Source organism: Mesoplodon densirostris, chromosome 8, assembly GCF_025265405.1.
Source record: "Mesoplodon densirostris isolate mMesDen1 chromosome 8, mMesDen1 primary haplotype, whole genome shotgun sequence".
NCBI classification, from domain to species: domain Eukaryota; kingdom Metazoa; phylum Chordata; class Mammalia; order Artiodactyla; family Ziphiidae; genus Mesoplodon; species Mesoplodon densirostris.
Window position 1 is genome coordinate 95280912 of NC_082668.1, and position 25978 is coordinate 95306889.

Here is a 25978-nt window from a genome sequence, read left to right on the forward strand (position 1 = left end):
ACCTGGGAGAGTCTGCCCAGATTTGAATGCTGGTTTCGTTAATGATTTAAAGGGGCACTCACCTTTTTATTTCGTGGGGAAAATGTCTGGAAGAGTCTGGTGTTATTTTCATCAGGGCCACTGAACTCTCTGTGTGTCCTTGTAGTGAGCCCTGATACCTCACCACCGCTGTTCTCATAGCACCGAGGACCCATCGGCCCTGCTCGTCTTCCGCTCAGCTTGTTACCAGTGCAGATGATTTCAGCAATAATCCTAAGTGCCCTTATCCCCTTGGTCCTTCATCCACTCCTATCTTGGTACTCTCCATGCCAAATGCAATCCACAACGTGCTTTCCGTTTCTGCTGTAAAGCAGAAGATGCTGCTGCGGAAAATTTAGAAATCTGATCCAAGCCAATGTCAGCTGACTGTTCCAGCTGAGCCCTCACTACCAACAGGCAACTGTCTGATTTTTTCAATCAAGACAGGTGCTTTCCCACCACATTTTCTTCATCTTTCCTGCGGTCCCACCTCCTGCAATATCACTCCCATCTTGCTTGACGGAAGAGATCAAGATTCTACAATGTCAGCTTCCTCTTTCTGATTTTTCTCTGCTCAGAAATATTGAAACAAGGTATTTCCTTTTCTCCTTCCCTCTCATTTCAGAGGAAGGAGGGAACCCTTTCCTTTCGACGTTTGTCTTCTTCTTGGGTCCTGGAGTCTGTGGATTCCTACTCCCTGCAAACAGACATGGTCCCTCCTCTGTTCTATAACCTTTGGTTCTTGGCATGCTGGCTTTCTTACTTACTCTTCACGACATCAAAACATCCGATTCCTTGGGCCCTCTTCTACTCCTCCCCGCCCCCTGCAGTCTATCAGCGTCTTCCTGGCTCACTTCTGTCACTATTGAGCCTAGAGGCCATTGCCCGTCACTTTGAACGTTTTCTCATGGCATCATCAATCCCCTTGCCCCTTGGTCCTTCTGCCCCAGCAGATCTTCCCAGCAAATTCCAAGTCTTGGATCAATCTACCACCAACTTTCTCAGCTCTTACCATTAATAACCCAAGTCATTAAAGAAAATCATGCACTTATGCGGACTAGTGCCAACAGCAATTTTGGTCTGTTACTTCAGCTATACTCTCAAGAGGTAATAATTCTTATAAGTTGTCCTTCCTTGCTTAATCCCCTCTCTTACTTCTCTTGGTAATAAATCTAATCCTATGGCATTCTCAATTCTACACTTTCTCTCTCTGTCTTCCAATCACTTCTTTCCTTCCCTTCCCTACCTCCCTTCTTTCCTTCCTTCCTCTCACTTTCTCTTTCTTTCACATACACCAATACCTGGGATGTACCTTATATTCTTCTTTCTTTTCTCTTCTACCCCAATCTAATCAGTAACCACATCCTGTTGATCTTCCCTCCAAAACAGTTCCTAAACTCACCCTCTCCTCTTTATTTTGTCATTTTCTTAGTTCAGGCCTTCACCATCTCTGCCTGATCTTTTTCAATTGTCTCCTAAATGGCATTCACTGATACTAGCCTCATCTCTCTCCAATTCATACTGAATAGTCTTCTCAGAGGGATAGTTTCTTAGGGAAGGGAAGGGTGAGCTGTGGTGGGGGAGGAAGGAAGAGTCAAAGGAGAGCGAGACCCAAAATTTGGAAGCCAAAGAAGGACACTGAGGGGAGAATAGAAATGCTTGCATTCAAACCCTCTCCTCTGTCTCTTCATAAAAATTTCAGTCAAATCTACATTGCTTACCTCTTCTTTGTGGAGTTCACTTGCCTTTATCTGGCTTGTGTGTTCAATTATTCCTCATTCATTCACTTATTTCTTATTTAACAAGTATTTACTGAGCTCCTACCATATGCTAGGTGCTGGAGGGTGAACAGTGATCCAGACAGACACAGTCTTGCCTTAAAAGCATTTATCATCTAGTGGGAGAGCAGACAAATAAAACAAACTAAAATACAATAAGTGCTATGACATGAGAAGGTTATGGGAGTGCCTGGAAGGGACACATCAAAGTCAGGGGTAGGAGGGAGGTCAAAGAGGACTTCCCTAGGGAGGTGGCATTTAACTGGAGACCACAGGAATGTGGAGGAATTAGCCAGGTGTAGGGAAAAGATGGAGAAAATCTTCTAGGAATGTGAGAAAGTCCAGAGGCAAAAGAGGGGATGGTGAGCCCAAGGAACTGAAAGAAGAGGGGAAATTGTGGGAAATAAGGTAAGAGAGGTAAACTGGGGACAGAGCTTAACTTTAAGTCAAGTTTAAAAGCTTACACTTTATTCTAAAGGCAATAGGAAACTACAGACGGTCTTTTAGCAGGTGAGTGACCTGATAAGATTTATGATTTTGAAAGAATATGTGACAGGATGATATGTGAAGTATTAATGGAATGTACTCTCTGTGCTCATCTCTCTCCTTGGGCTCTGAGCTACCAGCCTGCACCTGTCACCTCACCAACAAACACACACACACTCACCAGACTCTTTTGTTAGTAGAGTGAAAAGCACATTTGAGGAGGCAGTCTGCTGCTGAGAGAGACCCAGACTCCACACTACAAAATTCAAATATAAAAGGTTCTGAACTTTAATTCAGAGATTAAACTAATGAGATTAAACAATTCACACAAATGCATAAATGTGAATTGATTTTTTTCCCTCCGTGCTGGGAGGGGAGAAGAAATGACCTGGCTTGGAAAGGGGATGTGTTGGACAAAAGGAAGAAATGATCCCGGATTGCTTGCTGGGGTTGCAGGAAAGTGGCTGACGCTTTGAGAGGTGAAGCTACACGGGACCTGCACGTGCACCCAGCCAACCCATCACCACCCATCAGAGCCAGCAGTGTCCAAAACCTAGAGAGCACAGGGGGCCCTGCCCATGTGGAGAGGATAGAAAACAGCAGTGTTAGCAGCTGGCGCCAGCATGAGGACCACCCCAGATGAGACTAAATGGGTAGTTCCCACTCCATCGCCACATGCAGCCAATCAGACATGAACCACCATCCCCTTCTCTACTTCCCTTGGGTAGTCAACCCAAGGAGACCCAAGAGTAAGAGGCAGGAAGAGGGGAAAGAAGGTCTGAAATTGAATTCTAAACTGAAATACTTATATAATCTCAGTTTCTGCCAAATCACTGAATTTACTTGAGAGAATCTAGATTAAGTTGTCTGCCAGGAAGAAGGCTGGAGGTTCAGATTCAGACATTAAATTGACTCTAGGAAAAAATGTTTCGTTTTTGCATACCTGAGTGTTTGGACATTCTTGTAACTGTGACATTCCTTGCTTGTTACAATCACATGGCTACTGTGTGGGGAATGGTTTGAGAGGAAGAATAAAAACAGAGACACCAGGGTTAGGTGAGGCACGATGGTGGCAGAGAGGAAGGAGATAAGCAAAAGGATAAGGGAAGTAGAATCAAGAGTTCGTGGTGACACAGTTGGACATGAGAGATGATGGAAAGAAAGAAGTCAGGATGATGCACAAATTTCTGGCTAAATAAATGAGTCCAAGGTAGTGCTCACCACTCAGGGGAAATTCAGGAGGAGACACGGGTTTGAAGAGAAAATTAGTTAAGTTTAAGATGCCCACGGAACTTGTAGGTGGGGCTGACTAAAAGGTAGCTATCTGGGTCTGAAGCTCAAGAGAAAGGTCTGGTGTAGATAGTCATATCTAGGAGCATGTAGATAGTGTCATAGATGCCCAGGAAAGAGAAAGTATCCAGAAGGAGGACATGCCAGAGGCCACTTAAGGTCAAATAAAGAGGGAACTGAAAGGTGTCCCTTGAATTTAGATGCATGGAGATCACTGCTTATCTTGGAGAAAGTGATTTTATAAAGTGAGTAGAGACAACTTCTACAAGAGTTTAGCTGGCAAGGGGAAGAGAGGGCTGTGGATGGAGGGGAATGCGGCTTCTTTTAACCTGAGAAGGAAGGAGCCAATATGGAGGAAGAGGTTGACTATAAAGATAAGAGTGAGAAGGAATAACTGAGAGTGAGGTCAATGAGAAGTCAGGAGGAGATGGGATCCAGGACACAGGTCAAGAGATCGGCCTTAGATGGGGAGGAGAACCTTTTTTATAATAAGAAGCAGGATGGGTAAAGATGCAAGTAAGTTTATAGGTTACCATGGAAAACTGAGGCTGCTCACATCTGATAACTTTTATTTCCCCTCACCTTGATATGTGGGAAATAAAATCACAAACAGAGAATGTAGAGAGAGCAGGCATGGAGGTTTGGAGAGAGGAGAATTCTTGACATAGCCCCTCTGGGGACTCAGAAAGAAAGAGTAAGCAGGTCAGGGGAATGTGACAGGATCACAGGCCACACCAAAGTCCCACTGATGTTGCCAAACATGAATTTAGGGTGTCTATGTGAGTATGTGGCTTTCTCCAGCAGTGTCCAGCAGCCCAAAGGAATGGTCAAAGCAGACAACTGGATTCATGGTATATGTTCTAAGTCTTGTCAGGCAGATGAAACAGAAGAGTAATGGAGCAATAGAGTTGAGGACACTGGTCAAAGGCTAACGGTATGAAGCATGGTCCTTCCCGGGTAGGGAAGGAAAAGTAGACAGCTAGTGGATGATAAATAAGGAGGTAGAAAAAAACCAGAAAGATTCTACTTTTGGAAAACTGATAGAGTGAAAATAACCAAGTGAGAAGAATTGGAGGAATAGAAAGTCATAGGTTCAGAGGTGCTGTGGTTTCTTTCTTTTTCTTTCACTGCACTGGGCGGCTTGCAGGGATCTTAGTTCCCTGACCAGGGATCGAACCCGGGCCATGGCAGTGAAAGTGCCAAGTCGTAACCACCGGACCACCAGGGAATTCCCAGTGCTGTGGTTTCTCGATGACAAAGTCTGGGAGTGACCATGGGATTGAGTGATTGAAACAGAATGGAAAACGTAATTGGAGATGGAATCAAGGAACTGAGAGGTCAAGAATGCCTCATGGGGCTTCCCTGGTGGCGCAGTGTTTGGGAGTCCGCCTGCCGATGCGGGGACGTGGGTTTGTGCCCCGGTCCGGGAGGATCCCGCATGCCGCGGAGCGGCTGGGCCCGTGAGCCTTGGCCACTGGGCCTGCGCGTCTGGAGCCTGTGCTCCGCAGTGGGAGAGGCCGCGGCAGTGAGAGGCCTGCGTACCACCAAAAAAAAAAAAAAAAAAAGCCACATGGACATACCAAATGGGCCAGATTGTTGGCAGAATTTGGAATGAAAAGGAATACTGTGGGCCCATTGCCAATGACTTCAATAAATAAAGGGTATGACCAGCCAGTCAGAAGATGACAGCTGGAGTAGAGAGTGTGGCATAATGGCTATGTTGCCTGGGTCTCAGAGGGCAGAGAACTGAGACCCATGGAAATGGGTGTGTATGACAGAAAGGACCTGACCCGGCAGCCTCCACTTGTGAGGGCTGCAGAGGAAGCACTGTGCCTGGGGTAAAGCCAGCTTTCTAAGGGAAGAGGATGGGGGTATCAGGGGCTTTGTTGATGATGCAATGGGATTCCAGGGGTCACAGAGGAAAAATGAAGGAGAAAAGGGAGGAGTGGAACACTGAGTCAGGTATAAGGATGAGCGTTCCTAAGAGGATAACTCATTGAAAGGGGCTCTCTCTTGGGCACACATCAGGGATATCAGGCATCTGAGGGATGGTGGTTTGGCAGCTGCATTGATGCAGGAGAATTAATAGGTCAGACCTCTCGGGATTCAGCTTTGTCCTGGGTGTGTCACACCTCCAAGATTCATGGGTGTATGGAAGGAATGAGTTGGGTCTTGACTCCAGAAAAAGGCTAGAGTTGAGGGCTGCTGGTTGGTAGTTCTGGATGGTGTGGGATGGTATGACCCTTGTGGCCTATGTAAGCCGGTGGCTGGTTGATACTCAACATCCCAGCTTTCTTCACTCCCTCATATTCTGCACTATCTCAGTGCCTCTATGCCTGTTCATTTTAGGGCTTGGTTTTGTTTCTAAACTTAGAGCCCAGGAAAAAGCATTCAGTAACCTTAGAGCACCAGGAGATGTTTTGGGAAAACCAGATAGCATGACTCAACATAGCATTAACTGATTTCAACCCAAGGAGTATCAAAGAGTACTCCTTCAAGGAAAGATGTAGTGTTTAGAGTAATTTCCTTGAATGATTGCTTTCATTAAAAAAAAAAAAAAAAGATTTGTTCAGGATGGTGGAGTAGAAGGATGTGCACTCACTCCCTCTTGTGAGAGCACCAGAATCACAACTGCTGAACAATAATCGACAGGAAGACACTGGAACTCACCAAAAAAGATACCCCGCATCCAAAGACAAAGGAGAAGCCACAATGAGAAGGTAGGAGGGGTGTAATCACAATAAAATCAAATCTCATAACTGCTGGGTGGGTAACTCAGAAACTGGAGAACACTTATACCACAGAAGTCCACCCACTGCAGTGAAGGTTCTGAGTCCCACGTCAGGCTTCCCAACCTGAGGGTCCAGCAATGGGAAGAGGAGTTCCTAGAGAATCAGATTATGAAACCTAACGGGATTTGATTGCAGGACTTTGACAGGACTGGGGGAAACAGAGACTTCACTCTTGGAGGGCACACACAAAGTAGTGTGTGCATTGGGACCCAGGGGAAGGAGCAGTGACCCCAAAGGAGACTGAACCAGACCTACCTGCTAGGGTTGGAGGGTCTCCTGCAGAGTCAGGGGGTGGCTGTGGCTCACCATGAGGACAAGGACACTGGCAGCAGAAGTTCTGGGAAGTACTCCTTGGTGTGAGCCCTCCCAGGGTCCGACATTAGTCCCACCAAAGAGCCTGCAGGCTCTAGTGTTGGGTTGCCTCAGGCCAAACAACCAACAGGGAGGGAACCCAGCCCCACCCATCAGCAGACAATCGAATTAAAGTTTTACTGAGCTCTGCCCACCAGAGCAACAGCCAGCTCTACCCACCACCAGTCCCTCCCATCAGGAAACTTGCACAAGCCTCTTAGATAGCCTCACCCACCAGAGGGCAGACAGCAGAAGCAGGAAGAACTACAATCCTGCAGCCTGTGGAAGAAAAACCACATTCACAGAAAGATAGACAAGATGAAAAGGCAGAGGGCTATGTACCAGATGAAGGAACAAGATAAAACCCCAGAAAAACAACTAAATGAAGTGGAGATAAGAAACATTCCAGAAAGAGAATTCAGAATAATGATACTGAAGATGATCAAGGACTTTGGAAAAAGAATGGAGGCAAAGATCGAGAAGCTGCAAGAAATGTTTAACAAAGACCTAGAAGAACTAAAGAACAAACACCTAGAAGAATCAAAGAACAAACAAACAAAGATGAACAATACAATAACTGAAATGAAAAATACACTAGAAGGAATCAATAGCAGAATAACGGAGGCAGAAGAACGGGTAAGTGACCTGGAAGACAGAATGGTGGAATTCACAGCTGTGGAACACAATAAAGAAAAAAGAATGAAAAGAAATGAAGACAGCCTAAGAGACCTCTGGGACAACATTAAATGCAACAACATTCGCATTATAGGGGTCCCAGAAGGAGAAGAGAGAGAGAAAGGACCCGAGAAAATATCTGAAGAGATTATAGTCAAAAACTTCCCTAACATGGGAAAGAAAATAGCCACCCAAGTCCAGGAAGCGCAGAGAGTCCCAGGCAGGATAAACCCAAGGAGAAACATGGCGAGACACATAGTAATCAAACTGAGAAAAACTAAAGAAAAAGAAAAATTATTGAAAGCAACAAGGGAAAAACAACAAATAACATACAAGGGAACTCCCATAAGGTTAAAGAAGGGAGTGGCATGATATATTTAAAGTGATGAAAGGGAAAAACCTACAACCAAGGTTACTCTACCCGGCAAGGATCTCATTCAGATTCGATGAAGAAATCAAAAGCTTTACAGACAAGCAAAAGCTAAGAGAATTCAGCACCACCAAACCAGCTCTTCAGCAAATGCTAAAGGAACTTCTCTAAGTGGGAAACACAAGAGTAGAAAAGGACCTACAAAAACAAACACATAACAATTAAGAAAATGGTAATAGGAACATACATATGAATAATTACCTTAAATGTGAATGGATTAAATTCTCCAGCCAAAAGACACAGGCTCGCTGAATGGATACAAAAACAAGACCCATATATATGCTGTCTACAAGAGACCCACTTCAGACCTAGGGACACATAAGACTGAATGTGAGGGGATGGAAAAAGATATTCCATGCAAAATGGAATTCAAAAGAAAGCTGGAGTAGCAATATTCTTATCAGATAAAATAGACTTTAAAATAAAGAATGTTACAAGGGACAAGGAAGGACATTACATAATGATCAAGGGATCAATCCAAGAAGAAGATATAACAATTATAAATATATATGCACCCAACATAGGAACACCTCAATACATAAGGCAACTGCTAATAGCTATAAAGGAGGAAATCGACAGTAACACAATAATAGTGGGGGACTTTAACACCTCACTTACACCAATGGACAGATCATCCAAAAGAAAATTAATAAGGAAACACAAGCTTTAAATGACACAATAGACCAGATAGATTTAATTGATATTTATAGGACATTCCATCCAAAAACAGCAGATCACACTTTCTTCTCAAGTGCACATGGAACATTCTCCAGGATAGATCACATCTTGGGTCACAGATCAAGCCTCAGTAAATTTAAGAAAATTGAAATCATATCAAGCATCTTTTCTGACCACAATGCTATGAGATTAGAAATCAATTACAAGGAAAAAAACATAAAAAACACAAACACATGGAGGCTAAACAATAGGTTACTAAATAGCCAAGAGATCACTGAAGAAATCAAAGAGGAAAACAAAAAATACCTAGAGACAAATTACAATGAAAACACGACGATCCAAAACCTGGGATGCAGCAAAAGCAGTTCTAAGAAGGAAGTTTATAGCAATACAAGCCTACCTCAAGAAACAAGAAAAATTTCAAATAAACAATCTAACCTTACACCTAAAGGAAATAGAGAAAGAAGAACAAACAAAACCCAAAGTTAGTAGAAGGAAAGAAATCATAAAGATCAGAGAAGAAATAAATGAAATAGAAACAAAGAAGACAATAGCAAAGATCAATAAAACTAAAAGCTGGTTCTTTGAGAAGATAAACAAAATTGATGAACAATTAGCCAGACTCATCAAGAAAAAGAGGGAGAGGACTCAGATCAATAAAATTAGAAATGAAAAAGAAGTTACCACAGACACTGCAGAAATACATAGCATCCTAAGAGACTACTACAAGCAACTCTATGCCAATAAAATGGACAACCTGGAAGAAATGGACAAATTCTTCGGTATAACGTTCCAAGACTGAACCAGGAAGAAACAGAAAATATGAACACACCAATCACAAGTGATGAAATTGAAACTGTGATTAAAATCTTCCAACAAACAAAAGTCCAGGACCAGATGGCTTCACAGGTGAATTCTATCAAACATTTAGAGAAGAGCTAACACCCATCCTTCTCAAACTCTAACAAAAATTGCAGAGGAAGGAACACTGCCAAACTCATTCTATGAGGCCACCATCACCCTGATACCAAAACCACCCTAATACCTGATACTACAAAAAATAGAAAATTACAGACCAATATCACTGATGAATATAGATGCAAAAATCCTCAACAAAATACTAGCAAACAGAATCCAACAACACATTAAAAGGATCATACAAAATCATCAAGTGGGATTTATCCCAGGGATGCAAGGATTCTTCAATATACGCAAATCAATCAATGTGATACACCATATTAACAAATTGAAGAATATAAACCATATGATCATCTCAATAGATGCAGAAAGAGCTTTTGACAAAATTCAAATTCAAAATTCAATTCAAAATGATACAAACTCTCCAGAAAGTGGGCATAGAGGGAACCTACCTCAACATAATAAAGGCCAGGTATGACAAACCCACAGCAAATATCATTCTCAATGGTGAAAAACTGAAAGCATTTCCTCTAAGATCAGGAACAAGACAAGGATGTCCACCCTCACCACTATTATTCAACATAGTTTTGGAAGTCCTAGTCATGGTGATCAGAGAAGAAAAAGAAATAAAAGAATCCAAACTGGAAAAGAAGAAGTAAACCTGTCACTGTTTGCAGATGACATGATACTATACATAGAGAATCCTAAAGATGCCACCAGGAAACTACTAGAGCTAATAAATGAATTTGGTAATGTTGCAGGATACAAAATCAATGCACAGAAATCTCTTGCATTCCTATACACTAACAACAAAAGATCAGAAAGAGAAATTAAGGAAACAATCCCATTTACCATCACAAAAAAAGAATAAAATACCTAGGAATAAACCTACTTAAGAAAGCAAAAGACCTGTACTCAATAAACTATAAAGCACTGATGAAAGAAATCAAAGATGACACAAACAGATGGAGAAATATACCATGTTCCTGGATTGGAAGAATCAATTTTGTGAAAATGACTATACTACCCAAAGCATTCTACAGATTCAATGCAATCCCTATCAAATTACCAATGGCATTCTTCACAGAATTAGAACAAAAAATTTTACATTTTTATGGAAACACAAAAGACCCCGAATAGCCAAAGCAACCTTGAGAAAGAAAAACGGAGCTGGAGGAATCAGGCTCCCGGACTTCAGACTATACTACAAACCACAGTAATCAAGATAGTATGGTACTGGCACAAAACCAGAAATATAGATCAATAGTACAGGACAGAAAGCCCAGAGATAAACCCATGCACCTATCGTCACCTAATTTACGACAAAGGCGGCAAGAGTATACAGTGGAGGAAAGACAGCCTCTTCAATAAGTGGTGCAGGGAAAACTGGACAGCTACATGTAAAAGAATGAAATTAGAACACTCCCTAACACCATACACAAAAATAAACTCAAAATGGATTAAAAACCAGACACTATAAAACTCTTAGAGGAAAACATAGGAAGAACAATCTTTGACATAAATCACAGCAAGATCTTTTTTGATTCACCTCCTAGAGTAATGGAAATTAAAACAAAAATAAACAAATGGGACCTAATGAAACTTAAAAGTTTTTGCAAAGCAAAGGAAAGTACAAACAAGATGAAAAGACAACCCTCAGAATGGGAGAAAATATTTGCAAACGAATCAACAAAGGATTAATCTCTAAAATATATAAACAGCTCATGCAGCTCAATATTAAAAAAACAAACAACCCAATCAAAATATGGGCAGAAGACCTAAATAGACATTTCTCCAAAGAAGACATACAGATGGCCACGAAGCACATGAAAAGCTGCTCAACATCACTAATTATTAGAGAAATGCAAATCAACACTACAGTGAGGTATTACCTCACACCAGTTAGAATAGGCATCATCAGAAAATCTGCAAACAACAAATGCTGGAGAGGGTGTGGAGAAAAGGGAACCCTCTTGCACTTCTGGTGGGAAAGTAAATTGATACAGCCACTATGGAGAACAGTATGGAGGTTCCTTAAAAAACTAAAAATAGAATTACCATATGATCCAGCAATCCCACTACTGGGCATATACCCAGAGAAAACCATAATTCAAAAAGACACATTCGGGGGCCTCCCTGGTGGCGCAGTGGTTAAGAGTCCGCCTGCCGATGCAGGGGATACGGGTTCGTGCCCCGGTCTGGGAGGATCCCATGTGCCGTGGAGCGGCTGGGCCCGTGAGCCATGGCCGCTGGGCCTGCGCGTCCGGAGCCTGTGCTCCGCAACGGGAGAGGCCACAACAGTGAGAGGCCCGCATACCGCAAAAAAAAAAAAAAAAAGACACATTCGGGCTTCCCTGGTGGTGCCAGTGGTTGGGAGTCCACCTGCCGATGCAGGGGACACGGGTTCGTGCCCCGGTCCGGGAAGATCCCACATGCCACGGAATGGCTCGGCCCGTGAGCCATGGCCGCTGAGCCTGCGCGTCCGGAGCCTGTGCTCCGCAACGGGAGAGGCTGCAACAGTAAGAGGCCTGCGTACCACAAAAAAAAAAAAAAAAAGACACATTCACCCCAATGTTCATTGCAGCAGTATTTACAATAGCCAGGTCATGGAAGCAACCTAAATGCCCATTGACAGATGAATGGATAAACAAGAAGTGGTACATATATACAATGGAATATTACTCAGCCATAAAAAGGAACAAAACTGGGTCATTTGTAGAGACTTGGATGGATCTAGAGACTATCATACAGATTGAAGTAAATCAGAAAGAGAAAAACAAATATTGTATATTAACGCATATATGTGGAACCCAGAAAAGACATAAATACAGTAATATATATAAAATGGATAACTAATAAGAACCTGCTGTATAAAAAAATAAATAAAATAAAATTCAACAATTCCAAAAAAAATGTAATTGTTGATATTGAATAATAAAATATGTCAATATTTGGAAAAACCAAAAGGAGAAAGTGAAAATTTATAAAGGAAACTGATCATTGCAAATCGATTTTTTCTTAAATATGAACCACAATGCACTCTTGGCCTCAGGTTGGTTTATTTACACACTATATTTATTTTCACTCTACATGGTGAGTTTTTTTGTTTGTTTAAAAGGCACAGGTCGCATTTTAGTGTCTGTCCAGTTCACTACACATGAACAATTTAGTGTTCTTTGGAGGAGTACTGAACCCTTGAAATGCCACAAGTTGAGGGCTTCATCTTCCTTACATTCTCTCTGTCAGCAGATTTTTTAGTGAACATCTTGCTGGTAGACCCCATTTTATTGTTTAATCAAGAGATTCAATGACCCCAGGACACGGGAGGTTTTAAGAAAATCCTAGTGGGGCTTTGATATAAAGATCTTCTAAGTCCATTCCACTTCTTTTTTTCTTGCCTTATTAAAGTAACTGTAACTTTCAGCTTTTAATGCAGTGTTCCCTTCATGCTAACTTCCTAAGCTCTAAGCTTGTGCAGCGTCTGGTGACATGGAAATCACTTTACAGCACATTCAAAGCATCGGTTGACAAAAGAATCAGTAAAATAGCATTATGTATCTTAAATGAATCCAATACTTGTAGCAAACCAAGTGGCTTGGAGTTTGGCTGTTTCACATACCCAGTGTAATGATGCTTATAAGTTTATATGGCAGGATGCATGACCTGCACATTGATAACATTAAGATACAGAAAACACAACTAGCATGAGAGAGACGCTGCTAAGTAGTGAGTTTCCTCACTCACTGATATCACTTTGTCATTAATTCTTTCCATCCTCATATACCTGATTAAATCTATTTGAAAAAATTAAATGTCAACCATCATACCTCAGGTTCTGTGTTTATTTTTTTATGAAAAGGAAGGGTGAGCTGGGGGCAGGCTGTTGAGAGCTGTTTGCGGTGGTTGAGGCCAGACTGCTCTGAGGTTTTCTGGCATTTTTTCATCTGTGCTGCCATCTAGAGAAGAGAATGAGAAACACTCATAAACTGGAAAAATAAACTGGAAGTCCCAGGACGGGGTTATGGGAAAATGGACACCATATACTGATTTGTAGAAAACTGTAAGAAACATCAAGGAGATTTGGTGGCGATAATTTTGTGTTTTTCCCCCCTCTCTCTCCGTCCTTCCCAGATACAAAACAGAATTTGGGTATCTGTTACCGGTGTTTATGACAGGCATTCCTGCGGAGCCATTTCCTGTATTCAAATTGAACTCTTCTTACATAAATAAAGTTAAATTGTGTTAACTTTCTGGGACCTCTGAAGTGGTGTAATTTTTCCATAGTTAAGATGTTGCTGGAAATGCTCATATTCTCAGTCCTGCAAGATTGGAGATGAAATGGCAGGCGCGTGTGTGCGTGCGTGCGTGCGTGTGTGTGTGTGTGTGTGTGTGTGTGTGTTAACAAGATAAAGAGGTCCTTTGAAGACTCGGGCAGTTTTCTGAAGTCAGTGTGTTCCACAGAAGCTCTTAGTTCTGCAGAATGTTTATAGGTGAAACATTGGTCAAATAAATTTGGGGAATGCTAGGTAAAACCATTTTAAACAGTTTTCTTTATTACAGCCAGGACTTCTAATAGTCTTTAGTTTACCAGTGTGCACTGTGAACTTGCAAGAGAGGAAAGTGCTGGGCAAAGTTTCCCAAACTTATTGGATCTTGAAACCCTGGGCTTTTCATAGGACCAGTGCTGTGTGGAGCAAGCTTTAGGAAATATTATATCAGGGAAAGGAAGTTGGCCTGCTGCATGCATGGCATGTGCAAACATACCAGTCCTCCATTCCTCTAGAAGGAATGTTATAGGAATGGAATTTGTTTGATAATTGCTACTTGCAGGTATGACAAAGTAAGTGTACCTATAACTTAGGCCAGATTTTCTCTCTCAGCTTACTTATCAAATAGCAAATAATAAGATATAGTCTTTTTACTTAGCACACATTTAGCATGCTCTAAATCTATGCAAGGTACCATTGGGCAGGGAGGATAGTGAAAGTAAAACATGATTCTTGCTTTTGACAAACCATTAAATAGGTGGAGTGGTAAGTTAAGATACAATATACTAAAAAATCCTTTAAACAATGGTCATACCAGGTTTATTCATCATAACTGAAATAACAGGCTTTGTTTCTGTGGATCAAGGCCATGTTCACCTATGGAAGAAAACAGCCTTTAGAAATGCTTTTGCAGGGGCTTTCCTGGTGGCACAGTGGTTAAGAATCTGCCTGCTAAGGCAGGGGACACGGGTTTGAGCCCAGGTCCCAGAGTATCTCACATGCCACGGAGCAACTAAGCCAGTGCACCACAACTACCGAGCCTGCGCTCTAGAGCTCGAGAGCCACAACTACTGAAGCCCGTGCGCCTAGGGCCCGTGTTCCGCAACAAGAGAAGTAACCACGGGGCTTCCCTGGTGGCGCAGTGGTTGAGAATCTGCCTGCTAATGCAGGGGACACGGGTTCGAGCCCTGCGCTGGGAGGATCCCACATGCCGCGGAGCAACTAGGCCGTGAGCCACAACTACTGAGCCTGCGTGTCTGGAGCCTGTGCTCCGCAACAAGAAAGGCCGCGATAGTGAGAGGCCCGCGCATGCGATGAAGAGTGGCTCCCACTTGCCACAACTAGAGAAAGCCCTCGCACAGAAACAAAGGCCCAACACAGCAAAAATAAATAAATTAATTAATAAACTCCTACCCCCAACATCAAAAAAAAAAAAAAGGTATAAGCCAGTATTTAAAAAAAAAAAAGAGAAGCCACCACAATGAGAGGCCCGCGTGCCTGCCGCAGCTAGGGAAAACCCGTGCACAGCAATAAAGACCCAATGCAGCCAAAAATAAATAAAACAAAATAAATAAATTTTAAAAAATTAAGAAATGCTTTTGTAATAGCAGCCATTGTTAGAGGATTTTACCTGACTTTTTTTTAAATTAAAATGTCAATGGCCATGAATATTTTCCTGTATTAATCCTGGAAAATGACATTCTTTGTGAAACTGAGTGAACAATATTAATGCTTCCCTTTTGATAATTTATCTGAACTTTAGGAAAAAGAATATATAATTCATGCTTTTGACTCAAGAAATAATGTCTCTGTTTAGGAATTAATAAGGATAATGATAAAACATCATCTCTCCCAAAGAATAAATATTATTTTCATTTTATAGAAGCAACTGGGGCTTAGAGAAGTGAATCGGTTTGTCTAATAGCTTGTAAATGGTGGGACTGGGATTCAATTCCAGTCCTATCTGTTCCTAAATCTTTATTATTTATTTCCCTTATGGTGGGGGCAGAGTAATTTTAGAAAATGTTTGCATACTACCTCATTTCCATAATATCAAAATAAGACTTCCCAAAGTGAAACGGGGAAAACAGTTTTCCTGGGATTTAGAGAATTACACACACACACATATAGGAGACTGTAAGCTTTATGAGAGCAGAAACCATAGGACCACATCTGTTTTCTTTACCATACTAAACCTGGTGTTTAGTACATGCCTTGCACGTAGGTCCTCAATAAAGATTTGCTCAGTGGAGTGCACTCAAATGATAATGTTTGGGATTAGGTGCTGGGCACACATAAAACCTTCAATGCTCTATTGCCACTTTTTGCAATAGAATTCAGTTATAAATCTGTAAAGTCTTCTCTCTTCATGAAATGGTCTGAACCTGGTCAAGGGCCCTTTCCACATTTGCAAATGTGTGTTCCAGTCCAGTCTCAATAGTTAATCACATTGTGAGTCAATTTGTGGATGATTGAGAACCTTCGCCTACATGGTTGTTTGGTCATTCTCTGCAAATTCATTCCCTGAAATGTGTTAAAAGAAGTAGGCTTGAAAGAAAACTAGACTTGAAGGCAAAGACTAAATATCTTTTATATTTGTATTCTTAGCACTCTGCTTCATAATAGGTGCATGGTACATGTTGAAAAAAGAAGGAAGAAAGAAAGGGGAGGAGAAAGGAAGAAAAGTGAGAGTTAAGAATCTTGGACTTTAGCCTTGGGTTGGCTATGTAAACTTGGGCCAATCATTTCTTTTTTGTTCCTCAGTTTCCTTTTCTGGAGCTAGGGATGTTGACCTACTTGACCACTAAGGCCCCTCCAGATTTTAAATGCCTGTGGAAGAGACTGGGGTCATTCTTAGCATAAACAAGACCATGTTTCTTTGTGTCCACTAGGGGGTACTGTAGTACTAGTACAGTGGCCACTGTCTTCCAGCTTATCCAATTCTGATTTTTTTTTCTGAATTTACTCCCCTGAAAAACATTCCGTTTTCTTTTTTTTGAAGTATATGTTTAAAAAAAAATTTATTGGAGTATAGTTGATTTACAATGTTGTGTTAATTTCTGCAGTACAGCAAAGTGAATCAGTTATACATATACCTATATCCACACTTTTTTAGATTCTTTTCCCATATCCATCATTACAGAGTACTGAGTAGAGTTCCTAATGTCTCAGTTACCAAGAATGAATTGGCAGCAGGAGTTCCTCAGTGACGGGGTGATGCTGAAGGTCATCTCTGACCAGTCCTCAGAAGGCTTCAAAGGTCTTCCAAATGTTTTCTTAACTCTCTCCAGTGACTCCTTAAGTCATGGCTAAAGCCTGGGTTGTATTAGATTGAGCAGGGACTGGATAAGAAAACCTGCACCAGGCACACAGTTAATGTAATTTCTTTTACTCAGAATTTTGCTATCTGTCCAATCTGGTAGTCCATTCTCTTTTTTCAGATTTGGCATCCATAGTGGAAAGAACAAGTTAGGATGTCCCTCTTTTCTGAGTGATTCACACCATGTTTACCAAAGAGAGCAATTGGTTTTTCCATTTCCTTTGACAATCTTCTGAATATTTTGACAATAGAACACCAAAATTATGTGAATAAATGGACATTCCTTACTTTTAACTTTCAAACTCAAATTTATACTACAAAGTGTAAGATTTAATTCTATAATGGAAGCTGGATAAGCCTAGGAAGAATTTAGCTCAATGATCATTAATATAGCTTAGTAGAGTAATCATAGAACTAATTTGCTTAGTAAGGTTATGAGATGTTAAGATTTTGCTTGGGCCAAAAAGAGGGGCTTGACACTCTTTTAACGGAAAACAAAATGGAGCAAATTCCATTTACCCTAAAAACAAAAACATAAATTTAAGAAATGTGCCAAATCTACATGAAGACAACTATATAACTAACCAAGAGTTTAAAAGAAGGCTTAAATAGAGAGCTATACCATGTTCTTGGATAAGAAGGTTCAACATTGTAAAAATTTTAAATTATTCCCTCAAAGTATTCATAAATATAATAAAATTCCAATCAGAATTCTAATTAGATATTCTTGGAATCTTGATAAAAGAGTTCTGAAATTCATTGAGAAAAATGAAGCTAAGAAGAGCAAAGAAAAAAAAGTTTTTAACTTTTGAGAGGGAAGGGGATTTGAATGATCAGATTTTAAAAGAAATTATAAAATGGCTGAAATTGAAACAATATCATAGTGGCAACAAAATAAACAACCATTAAAATAGAATAGGAAGTCCAGAAATAAATCCAAGTATGATGGCCTGGATGTGTGTGTGTGTGTGTGTGTGTGTGTGTGTTTTGTTTACCTAGCATATGAATGCTTTTCCCAGTATGGAAACTGAAGAAGGGAAGATCTTCCTCCTTCTAAATAGAAAGGGCATCAGCATATAACTGAGGTTTACCCAGTGAGATTCTGACATTGAATCCAGGAGTGATGCAAAGGTACAGGGACCAGCAAGTTAGTTACAGAGAGAGTGGTGATGTCAATAACCCAGGAGAAGAGAATGCCTGGTGGTAGCAGTGTCACTGGAAGCATTCTGCCTAGACTCTTCCTTTAACGGGTCTTGGCCAAGTTCTGCCAGCATTCTAACTAGACTGTTCCAACAGAGGTCCTTGGCTGAGTTATCTGTTGCCAGCCTCTTTTGGCTTCTGTTTCTTGAGTTTGGTTTTTAACTTTCCCATAGATTTTGTGAGCTATTTGGCATCCTTCCAACAAATTCCATTCTGTTTAAGCTACCTAGAGTTGGTAGCTTGCAGTTATGACTCCAGACGTGTACAGAAACTTGTATGAGGAGCTGATTACAGACAACAGATTCTTAGGGAAATGAGGAGACTCTAGTTATCCAGACTCATTATGTTTGAAGATAGATGGGATGCTGGAAGCCCATGGCCTGTTATAGTGAAACAGCTAAAGAAATTAGTGCCTGTGGGGACTTCCCTGGTGGTCTAGGGGTTAAGATTCCATGCTCCCAATGCAGGGGGCCCAGGTTCGATCGCTGGTCAGGGAACTAGATCCCGCATGCTGCAACTAAGAGCCCGCATGCTACAACTAAAAGATCCTGCATGCCACAACTAAAGATCCCATATGCCACAACTAAAAAGATCCCTCATGCCACAATGAAGACCTTGCATGGTGCAACGAAGATCCAGTGTGCCATAACTAAGATCCGGCATAGCCAAATAAATAAATATTTTAAAAAAAGAAATGAATGCCTGTGAATATTAGGACTAAGGTGGGCATTGAAGACAAGACCATGGAGGACCTAACTGTTGTTGCCATAGAACAATATGAGGGGTATGAGGAATTCAAGAGCTGTGTGCTGAAGTTAGCTGCTTCAGTTGATAGGATCAACAAGTGGAAATCTCTAGATTCTCATTTAAAAATATGAACTGAAACCCAAACTGTGAATTATTAAAAGAAATTCTTATAGCCCTAGGATTGAGATAGCTATAAAACCAGTATTTGTTCTTGTGGATTGCTGATTTGCAAATCAGTTGAATTCACCTCCTTAACTGGGGTCTTATATGAACATACGTTAAGGTGCTAATCCAGACAGAGTTACAGCTTTGGAGGAGATCAAGGTGGTGGAGTAGGGGGATGTGGAGCTCACCTCCTTGCTACGAACACATCAAAAATACATCTACATGTGGAGTAATTCTCACTGACAACAAACTGGAGACTGGCAGAAAGACTCTTATATCACCAAGGTTGTAAAGAAAGATCCACACGGAGTCAGGTAAGAAGGGAAGAGAAGAGATCGCGTCAGGATCTTCATCCCTAGGAGGGGACACAGAAGAGGAGAGGGATATCATGGGCTCAGAGATCCTTCTAGAAGAGTGAGTGCTTTGAACTACATATTGAGTACCCTAGCTCTGGGGTCTGACACTGGGAAGATGAATCCCCTTAGCTGGTTTGGAAACCAGGGGGACTAACAGGAGGGCTGTAAGAAACCTAGACTCCACTAGTAAAGAGCTGCACAAACTTGCTTACTCCCAGAAACAAGGTGGAGGAAACAGATTGAAACTTCCCAGAATTCTGGTTGGTTTCCTGAGACTGCCCCAGAATGTGCCCCAGCCCATGCAAAGCACCCCCTCTGGGTCCTCTAGCTCCAGTGCAGCTCCCCACTAGGACAAAGGCTGTAGCTGCCAAGGAGAGTGTGCAGTTGCGGGGTACGGAGCCAGCTCAGACCTGACACTGCATCTGAATGAGATGGTGGCTGCCATTACTGGCATTCAAAAAGGCAGCAGATTGGGAGCTGTCTGAAACTCTTGATTGGTATGTCAAGACCATCCCAGTTCACATTCTGGCCCACATTGAACACCCACACTGTCCTCTCTTGTTCTGGGGCAGCTTCCCACTAGGGTGAAGTTTGCCATTGCCAAGGAGAGTGTGCATTTGATGGGGACATAGTCAACTTGGACCTGGTACTGCATCTGAACAGGGTGGGGAAAGCCATTGCTGGCACAGAGGCAGCATTTTGGGAGCAGTCTGGAACTCTGACTTGTGTACTGGGCTCACACCAGTGAGCACCCCAGCCCACACAGGGCACCAGATCCAGCCCCTCTTGCTTCAGCACTGCTCCCCACTGGGGCAAAGGTGACCATGTTGGGAGAGGTGAGAACTCACATTTAGAGGGAACAGAACCAGCTCAGACCTCAACCTCAGGGCTTCTGCTCTAGCACCTTGGGACTTGTCCCTGCCCCCATGGGGCAGTTATGGTCACTGAGCATAGGAGAAGCTCACACCTGGCTCTGACTCTAGCCCTTCCATCTCCAGCCCCACCTGCCACCAAGGTGATAACTGCCAGCACAACCTGGGGGAAGATGTGACCTAGCTTACATCAGATTCAGCTCTCCCACCAAAGCCACTGGGCACACATAGACTGCATATGAAAGCTCTCACACAAGGACACCCCTTCAAGACCACAATAGGTAACTATTTAACCTACTTTCGTAGAGACAGAGAAAGTTAAGCAAAAGAAGAAGAGAGAGGAATTTGTTTCAAGTGAAAGAACAAGAAAAAGAACCCTGAAAAAACAAAAATGAACCTGAGATAAATAATTATCAGATGAAGAGTTCAGAGCATTAGTAATAAGAATGCTAACTGAATTAGGGAAAAGAATAGATGAACACAGTGAGCATTTTAACAAGGAACTAGAAAATAATAGAAAGAACCAGTCAGAGCTAAAGAATACAATAACTGAAATGAAAAACACACTAGAAGGAATTAACAACAGACTAGGTGATACAGAAGAACACATAAGTGGTCTGGAAGATAGAATAATGGAAATCACCCAAGCAGAAAAGCAAAAAGAAAAATAAATTTAAGAATAAGAATAGTTTAAGGGGCCTCTAGGACAACAGCAACTGTACTAATATTCGGATTATAGAGGTCCCAGAAAGAGAAGACAGAAAGAAAAAAGATTAAAAATGTATTTGTTGAAGTTATGGCTGAAAACTTCCTGAACTTGAAGACAGAAACAGATATCCACATACAGGAAGCACAGAGAGTCCAAAACAGATGAACCCAAAGAGACCCACACCAAGACATAATTAAAATGGCAGAAGTTAAAGAGAGAATTCTGAAAGCAGCAAGAAAAAAAACAAAGAGTCACATACAGGGGAACCCCCATAAGTCTGTCAGCTGATTTTTCTGCAGAAACTTTGCAGGCGAGAAGGGAATGGTATGATATATTTAAAGTGTTGAAAGGAAAAATATCCTGCAACCTAGGATACTCTATCCTGCAAGGTTATCTTTCAGAATTAAAGGAGATATAAAGAACTTCTCAGACAAGCAAAAAAGTAAAGAGTTAATCAATACTAAACCAACCCTAAAAGAAATGTTAAAGTTTTTTTTCTAAGTGGGAAAGAAAAGGCTACACAAAGTAGGAATTTTTAGGAAAGGAAAAATCCCACTAGTAAAAGCAAATATATAGTAAAGTCTGTTGATCAACCACTTAAATAAGCTAGTTAAATGATTAAAAGACAAAAATTGTAAAATCAACTAAAACTACACTAAACAGTTAAGGGATAAGAATGAAGATGTAAAATATGACATCAAAAACACAAAATGTTGGGGAGAGGAGTAAAAGACATAGATATTTTGAATGTGTTTGAACATAAATGACTATCTGTTTATAACAAGTAGATGTAGTTTTAGGTCAACATATATGAGCCCCATGGTAACCACAAATCAAAAACCTACAATAGATTCACAAAAACTAGAGAGAAAGAAACATAAGCATACCACTAAAGAAAATTATCAAGCCAAAAGGGAAGAAAATAAAAGAAGAGGAGAACAGAGAAGAACTACAAAACCAACCAGGAAACAAATGACAAAATGGCAATAAGTACATGCACAACAATAATCACTTTAAATGTATGCCAATGGATTAAATGCTTCAATCAAAAGCCATAGGATGGCAGATTGGATTAAAAAAAAAAAGACCCATATATATGCTGCTTAAAAGAGACTCACTTTAGAGCTAAAGACACGCACAGACAGAAAGTGAAGGGATGGAAAAAGATATTTCATGCAAATGGAAATGACAAGAAAGCTGGGGTAGCAATACTCATATAAGACAAAATAGAGTTTACAACAAAAGACAAGAACAAAAGACAAAGTAAGGCATTATATAATGATAAAGGGTTCAACAGAAGAAGATATAACATTTGTTAACATATATGTACCTATTATAGGAGCACCTAAATATATAAAGCAAATATAAATAGACATAAAGGGAGAAACTGACACCCCCTTTACATCAATTACAGATCATCCAGACAGAAAATCAACAAGGGAACAGTGGTCTTACACGACACATTAGACCAGTTGAACTTAATAGATAAATTGAAGACATTCCATCCAAAAACAGCAAAATACACATTCTTTTCAAGTACACATGGAACGTTCTCTAGGATAGATCTACAAAACAAGACAGAGCTACAGAATAGCCTATAAAACAAGTCTCAACACATTTAAAAGAATAGAAATTATATCAAGCATTTTCCCCAACCATAATGGTATGAAACCAGAAATCATTTATAGGAAGGAAAATGGGAAAGACACAAACACGTGGAGAATAAATAACATGCCACTAAAAAGCCAATGAGTCAATGAAAAAATCAAAGAGGAAATCAGAAAATACTCCAAGACATATGAAAATAAAAACACAACTTTCCAAAAATCTATGAGATGAAGCAAAAGTAGTTCCAACTGGGAAGTTTATTGTGATACAGGTCTACCTCAAGAAACAGGAAAATTCTCAAATAAACAATCTAACCTAACATCTAAAGGAATTAGAAAAAGAAGAACAAAGCCCACAGTCAGCAGAAGGACAGAAATAATAAAGATCAGAGAGGAAATAGATAAAATTGCAACAAAAAAAAATACAAAAGATCAAAGAGGACTTCCTGGGTGGCACAGTGGTTGAGAATCTGCCTGCCAATCAGGGGACACAGGTTTGATCCCTGGTCTGGGGAAGATCCTACATGCCGCAGAGCTACTAAGCCTGTGTGCCACAACTACTGAGCCTGCGCTCTAGAGCCCACGAGCCACAACTACTGAGCCCACATGCCACAACTACTGAAGCTTGCATGCCTAGAGCCTGTGCTCCACAGCAAGAGGGGCACTGCAATGAGAAGCCTGCACACCACAATGAAGAGTAGCCCCTGCTCACCGCAACTAGAGAAAGCCCGCGTGCAGCAATGAAGACCCAACACAGACATAAATAAATAAATAAATAAATAAATTTATTAAAAAGAAAAAGATCAAAGAAACCAAGAGCTTTTTTTTTTGAAAAGATAAACAAAGTTCATAAGCCTTTACCAGGATCATCATGGAAAAAAGAGAAAGGACACAAAAAAAATAAGAAATGAAAGAGGAGAAATTACAACTGATATCACAGAGACACAAAAAATCATAAGAGAATATTATGAGCAGCTATATGCCAACAGATTGGACAACCTAGAAAAAATGGATAGATTTCTAGAAAAATATAGTCTTCAAAGACAGAATCAGGAAGAAATAGATAATCTGATAATAAAAAACAGGCCAATCAGTAGTAGTGAAATTGAATCAGTAACCAAAAAATTCCGTCAAACAAAAGTCCAAGACTGGATGGCTTCACAAGGGAATTCTACCAAATATATAAAGAAGGCCCAATACCCATCCTTCTCAAACTGTTCCAAAAAATTGAAGAGGAGGGAACACTCCTAAATTCATTCTACAAGGCCACCATTATCTTGATACTAAAACCAGACAAAAACACAGCAAAAAAAGAAAATTACAGGCCAATATCTTTGATGAATATAGATGCAAAATCCTCAACAAATCTTAGCAAACCAAATTCAACAATATATAAAAAGGAAAAAATATATAAACAGCTCATGCAGCTCAATATTAAAAAAACAAACAACCCAATCAAAATATGGGCAGAAGACCTAAATAGACATTTCTCCAAAGAAGACATACAGATGGCCACGAAGCACATGAAAAGCTGCTCAACATCACTAATTATTAGAGAAATGTAAATCAAAACTACAATGAGGTATCACCTCACACCAGTTAGAATGGGCATCATCAGAAAATCTACAAACAACAAATGCTGGAGAGGGTGTGGAGAAAAGGGAACCCTCTTGCACTGTTGGTGGGAATGTAAATTGATACAGCCACTATGGAGAACAGTATGGAGGTTCCTTAAAAAACTAAAAATAGAATTACCATATGATCCAGCAATCCCACTACTGGGCATATACCCAGAGAAAACCGTAATTCAAAAAGACTCATGCACCCCAATGTTCATTGCAGCACTATTTACAATAGCCAGGTCATGGAAGCAGCCTAGATGCCCATCGACAGACGAATGGATAAAGAAGAAGTGGTACATATATACAATGGAATATTACTCAGCCATATAAAGGAACGAAATTGGGTCATTTGTTGAGATGCGGATGGATCTAGAGACTGTCATACAGAGTGAAGTAAGTCAGAAAGAGAAAAACAAATATCATATATTAACGCATATATGTGGAACCTAGAAAAATGGTACAGATGAACCGGTTTGCAGGGCAGAAGTTGAGACACAGATGTAGAGAACAAACATATGGACACCAAGGGGGGAAAGCCATGGGGGGGTGGGGATGGTGGTGTGATGAATTGGTGATTGGGATTGACATGTATACACTGACGTGTATAAAACTGATGACTAATAAGAACCAGCTGTATAAAAAAATAAGTAAAATTAAATTAAAAATTTTTTAAAAAACAAACCCCCCCCCAATTCAACAATATATAAAAAGGACCATATACTATGATCAAGCAGGATTTATTCCAGGGATGCAAGGATGCTTCAGTATCTGCAAATCAATCAACGTGATACACCACATTAACAAAAGGAAGGATACAAATTACATGATCATTTCAATATACACAGAAAAAGCATTTGACAAAATTCAGCATCCATTCATGATAAAAACTTTCATCAAAGTTGGTACAGAGGGAACGTATCTCAACATAATTAAGACCATATAAGACAAACCCATAGTAAACATCATACTCAATGGTGAAAAGCTGAAAGCTTTTCCTCTAAAATCAGGAACAAGACAAGAATGCCTACTCTCACCACTTCTATTTAACATAGTATTAAAAGAACCAACCACAGGAATCAGACAAGAAAAAGAAATAAAAAGCATCCAAATTGGAAGGGGAGAAGTAAAACTGTCACTATTTGCAGATGACATGATACTATATATAGAAAACCTTAACATCTCCACCAAAAAACTATTGGAACTAATAAATGAATTCAGTAAATTTGCAGGATACAAGATTAATATACAGAAATCTATGGCTATTCTATACACTGATAATGAACTATCAAAAAGAAAAAGCAATCCCATTCAACATCACACCAGAAAGAATAAAATACCTAGGAATAAACTTAACCAAGGAAATGAAAGACCTATAAGCCGAAAACTATTAAACACTGATGCAGGAAATTGAAGATGATACCAAGAAATGGAACGATATCCCATGTTTGTGAATTGGAAGAATTAATATTGTTAAAATGTTCATATTACCCAAAGCAATCTACAGATTTAATGCAATCCCTATTAAAATACCCATGACACTTTTCACAGAACTAGAAGAAATAGTCCTAAAATTTATATGGAACCACAAAAGACCCTGAATAGCCAAAACAATCTTGAGGAAAAAGAACAAAGCTGGAGGTATCATGTGCCCTGACTTTAGACTATGCTACAAAGCTACAGTAATCAAAACAGTATGG

The 25978-nt window shown here is 40.5% G+C and overlaps 1 long non-coding RNA gene across 3 annotated transcripts in view; it reads right to left on the reverse strand.

The window, feature by feature from the left end:
* Positions 1-25978, reverse strand: part of LOC132494916 (uncharacterized) — a 118164-nt gene that overhangs the window by 41548 nt on the left and 50638 nt on the right. For all 3 annotated transcript variants that reach the window (XR_009533181.1, XR_009533179.1, XR_009533180.1), the window contains one exon: positions 13244-13372. This is a non-coding gene — a long non-coding RNA (uncharacterized LOC132494916). The remainder of the gene's footprint in view (positions 1-13243; positions 13373-25978) is intronic.